This window comes from Styela clava, chromosome 2 (assembly GCF_964204865.1).
Source record: "Styela clava chromosome 2, kaStyClav1.hap1.2, whole genome shotgun sequence".
In the NCBI taxonomy this organism is placed as follows: Eukaryota; Metazoa; Chordata; class Ascidiacea; order Stolidobranchia; family Styelidae; genus Styela; species Styela clava.
Genome location: NC_135251.1, coordinates 27,729,429 through 27,734,428, shown reverse-complemented (window position 1 = coordinate 27,734,428; position 5,000 = coordinate 27,729,429). Strand labels below are relative to the sequence as shown.

The 5,000-nt window shown below is 54.3% G+C and overlaps 1 non-coding gene across 1 annotated transcript; it reads left to right on the top strand.

The window, feature by feature from the left end:
- The first annotated feature begins 3,108 nt into the window (after positions 1-3,108).
- Positions 3,109-4,918, top strand: LOC144420267 (small subunit ribosomal RNA). The gene has a single exon (XR_013474620.1). It is a non-coding gene; the product is annotated as a small subunit ribosomal RNA (ribosomal RNA).
- The last annotated feature ends 82 nt before the right edge of the window (positions 4,919-5,000 follow it).

The window sequence follows — 5,000 nt, the reverse complement described above, 5'->3', positions numbered from 1 at the left end:
GTGCTGCGTCGCCGGCATCGGCGTCGAAAGAAGCCGAGCCAAAAAAAGTTAAAGTACAAACGTGCAAGCATACTAACCTAACCCTAGGTAAGGCATGTCAGAGCGAAAGACAGTAAACTCGAATGAGCCATGAAAGAGCGGTGCGGGGCCGGTCGGAGCGCACCCTTTTCTCGGTGGCTGGCGGGCGAGAGAGTGCTGCGTCGCCGGCATCGGCGTCGAAAGAAGCCGAGCCAAAAAAAGTTAAAGTACAAACGTGCAAGCATACTAACCTAACCCTAGGTAAGGCATGTCAGAGCGAAAGACAGTAATTTCGAATGAGCCAAGAAAGAGCGGTGCGGGGCCGGTCGGAGCGCACCCTTTTCTCGGTGGCTGGCGGGCGAAAGAGTGCTGCGTCGCCGGCATCGGCGTCGAAAGAAGCCGAGCCAAAAAAAGTTAAAGTACAAACGTGCAAGCATACTAACCTAACCCTAGGTAAGGCATGTCAGAGCGAAAGACAGTAATTTCAAATGAGCCAAGAAAGAGCGGTGCGGGGCCGGTCGGAGCGCACCCTTTTCTCGGTGGCTGGCGGGCGAGAGAGTGCTGCGTCGCCGGCATCGGCGTCGAAAGAAGCCGAGCCGAAAAAAGTTAAAGTACAAACGTGCAAGCATACTAACCTAACCCTAGGTAAGGCATGTCAGAGCGAAAGACAGTAATTTCGAATGAGCCAAGAAAGAGCGGTGCGGGGCCGGTCGGAGCGCACCCTTTTCTCGGTGGCTGGCGGGCGAGAGAGTGCTGCGTCGCCGGCATCGGCGTCGAAAGAAGCCGAGCCGAAAAAAGTTAAAGTACAAACGTGCAAGCATACTAACCTAACCCTAGGTAAGGCATGTCAGAGCGAAAGACAGTAAACTCGAATGATCCAAGAAAGAGCGGTGCGGGGCCGGTCGGAGCGCACCCTTTTCTCGGTGGCTGGCGGGCGAGAGAGTGCTGCGTCGCCGGCATCGGCGTCGAAAGAAGCCGAGCCGAAAAAAGTTAAAGTACAAACGTGCAAGCATACTAACCTAACCCTAGGTAAGGCATGTCAGAGCGAAAGACAGTAATTTCGAATGAGCCAAGAAAGAGCGGTGCGGGGCCGGTCGGAGCGCACCCTTTTCTCGGTGGCTGGCGGGCGAGAGAGTGCTGCGTCGCCGGCATCGGCGTCGAAAGAAGCCGAGCCGAAAAAAGTTAAAGTACAAACGTGCAAGCATACTAACCTAACCCTAGGTAAGGCATGTCAGAGCGAAAGACAGTAATTTCGAATGAGCCAAGAAAGAGCGGTGCGGGGCCGGTCGGAGCGCACCCTTTTCTCGGTGGCTGGCGGGCGAGAGAGTGCTGCGTCGCTGGCATCGGCGTCGAAAGAAGCCGAGACGAAAAAAGTTAAAGTACAAACGTGCAAGCATACTAACCTAACCCTAGGTAAGGCATGTCAGAGCGAAAGACAGTAATTTCGAATGAGCCAAGAAAGAGCGGTGCGGGGCCGGTCGGAGCGCACCCTTTTCTCGGTGGCTGGCGGGCGAGAGAGTGCTGCGTCGCCGGCATCGGCGTCGAAAGAAGCCGAGCCAAAAAAAGTTAAAGTACAAACGTGCAAGCATACTAACCTAACCCTAGGTAAGGCATGTCAGAGCGAAAGACAGTAAACTCGAATGAGCCATGAAAGAGCGGTGCGGGGCCGGTCGGAGCGCACCCTTTTCTCGGTGGCTGGCGGGCGAGAGAGTGCTGCGTCGCCGGCATCGGCGTCGAAAGAAGCCGAGCCGAAAAAAGTTAAAGTACAAACGTGCAAGCATACTAACCTAACCCTAGGTAAGGCATGTCAGAGCGAAAGACAGTAATTTCGAATGAGCCAAGAAAGAGCGGTGCGGGGCCGGTCGGAGCGCACCCTTTTCTCGGTGGCTGGCGGGCGAGAGAGTGCTGCGTCGCCGGCATCGGCGTCGAAAGAAGCCGAGCCAAAAAAAGTTAAAGTACAAACGTGCAAGCATACTAACCTAACCCTAGGTAAGGCATGTCAGAGCGAAAGACAGTAATTTCGAATGAGCCAAGAAAGAGCGGTGCGGGGCCGGTCGAAGCGCACCCTTTTCTCGGTGGCTGGCGGGCGAGAGAGTGCTGCGTCGCCGGCATCGGCGTCGAAAGAAGCCGAGCCAAAAAAAGTTAAAGTACAAACGTGCAAGCATACTAACCTAACCCTAGGTAAGGCATGTCAGAGCGAAAGACAGTAAACTCGAATGAGCCATGAAAGAGCGGTGCGGGGCCGGTCGGAGCGCACCCTTTTCTCGGTGGCTGGCGGGCGAGAGAGTGCTGCGTCGCCGGCATCGGCGTCGAAAGAAGCCGAGCCGAAAAAAGTTAAAGTACAAACGTGCAAGCATACTAACCTAACCCTAGGTAAGGCATGTCAGAGCGAAAGACAGTAATTTCGAATGAGCCAAGAAAGAGCGGTGCGGGGCCGGTCGGAGCGCACCCTTTTCTCGGTGGCTGGCGGGCGAGAGAGTGCTGCGTCGCCGGCATCGGCGTCGAAAGAAGCCGAGCCGAAAAAAGTTAAAGTACAAACGTGCAAGCATACTAACCTAACCCTAGGTAAGGCATGTCAGAGCGAAAGACAGTAAACTCGAATGAGCCATGAAAGAGCGGTGCGGGGCCGGTCGGAGCGCACCCTTTTCTCGGTGGCTGGCGGGCGAGAGAGTGCTGCGTCGCCGGCATCGGCGTCGAAAGAAGCCGAGCCGAAAAAAGTTGAAGTACAAACGCGATGCTAATGAGCGAGCCGTTGTCTCGACTTATATGTAGGGGGCGTTCGATCGAGCGTCTGGCTTGAGCGCTTGTCGGCCTAGCAGAACGGTCGCATTGTTATGCCCGGGTTTTAGGCACCGCTGCAGGCGGCCGGCAGAGCTCTTGTTTGTGCGAAACTGAATGGATCGAGCCCGAGAGAGGGCGAGCAAAGAAAAAACGCAAATCGCTCCGCCTGGCACTGCCGGCGAGAGCGTGGACGTCGCGGCCAGCGACTGTCGAAGCTGAGTACGGCCGCAGGCGATCGCCTCGGTCTTAAACGAATGCGACGAGCACGCGCCGGGCGGCCCAGCAAGGGCCGAGCGCAGCTGTCGCAGCTATCTGGTTGATCCTGCCAGTAGTGATATGCTTGTCTCAAAGATTAAGCCATGCAGGTGCAAGTACGAGTTCTCGTAAAGCGAAACTGCGAATGGCTCATTAAATCAGTCTTGGTTTATTTGGTCTCGTAAGCGAAGTGGATAACTGTGGTAATTCTAGAGCTAATACATGCATTAAGCGCCGACTTCGGGAGGCGCGCTTTTATCAGATCAAAACCGACCGGGTTCGTCCTGTGACGTTTGATGACTCTGGATAACCACGCGGATCGTACGGTCTCTGCACCGACGACGTATCATTCAAGTGTCTGCCCTATCAACTGTCGAAGGTACGCTACGTGCCTACCTTTGTGATAACGGGTAACGGGGAATCAGGGTTCGATTCCGGAGAGGGAGCCTGAGAAACGGCTACCACATCCAAGGAAGGCAGCAGGCGCGCAAATTACCCATTCCCGACACGGGGAGGTAGTGACGAAAAATAACAATACAGGACTCTAACGAGGCCCTGTAATTGGAATGAGTACATCCTAAAACTCTTAACGAGTATCCATTGGAGGGCAAGTCTGGTGCCAGCAGCCGCGGTAATTCCAGCTCCAACAGTGTATGCTAAAGTTGTTGCGGTTGAAAAGCTCGTAGTTGGATTTTGGGCGAGCGCCGCCGGTCCGTCGCAAGGCGTGTCACTGGTTGCGTTCGCCTCACCTTCGGTTCTCCGTCGGTGCTCTTGACTGAGTGTCGGCGGTGGCCGATAAGTTTACTTTGAAAAAATTAGAGTGTTCAAAGCAGGCTGTTCGCCTGCATAGTGTTGCATGGAATAATGGAATAGGACCTCGGTTCTATTTTGTTGGTTTTCGGAGCACGAGGTAATGATTAAGAGGGACAGACGGGGGCGTCCGTACTCTGCCGTTAGAGGTGAAATTCTTGGATTGGCGGAAGACGAACTACTGCGAAAGCATTCGCCAAGAATGTTTTCTTTAATCAAGAGCGAAAGTCAGAGGTTCGAAGACGATCAGATACCGTCCTAGTTCTGACTATAAACAATGCCAACTAGCGATCGGGAGGCGTTACCATGACGACCTTTCCGGCAGCTTCCGGGAAACCAAAGTCTTTGGGTTCCGGGGGAAATATGGTTGCAAAGCTGAAACTTAAAGGAATTGACGGAAGGGCACCACCAGGAGTGGAGCCTGCGGCTTAATTTGACTCAACACGGGGAAACTCACCCGGCCCGGACACAGGTAGGATTGACAGATTGAGAGCTCTTTCTTGATTCTGTGGGTGGTGGTGCATGGCCGTTCTTAGTTGGTGGAGCGATTTGTCTGGTTAATTCCGATAACGAACGAGACTCTGGCATGCTAAATAGTTACGCGACCTTCTCGGTCGGCGTCTAACTTCTTAGAGGGACTAGTGGCGTTTAGCCACACGAGATTGAGCAATAACAGGTCTGTGATGCCCTTAGATGTCCGGGGCCGCACGCGCGCTACACTGAGTGAAGCAGCGAGTGTCTAACCTAGGCCGAAAGGTCCGGGTAACCCGTTGAACCTCATTCGTGATTGGGATAGGGACTTGCAATTGTTTCCCTTGAACGAGGAATTCCCAGTAAGCGCAAGTCATCAACTTGCGTTGATTACGTCCCTGCCCTTTGTACACACCGCCCGTCGCTACTACCGATTGAATGGTTTAGTGAGATCCTTGGATCGGCCCCGTCGCGGCTGGCAACGGCCGCGTCGGCGTGTCGAGAAGACGATCAAACTTGATCATTTAGAGGAAGTAAAAGTCGTAACAAGGTTTCCGTAGGTGAACCTGCGGAAGGATCATTACCGAAAGTGGTGGTAGGCCCCGGCCGACCGCGCACTTAATTGTCTTTGGGTGCCGCCGAGAGGGCGGCCGTCAATCGGGGTT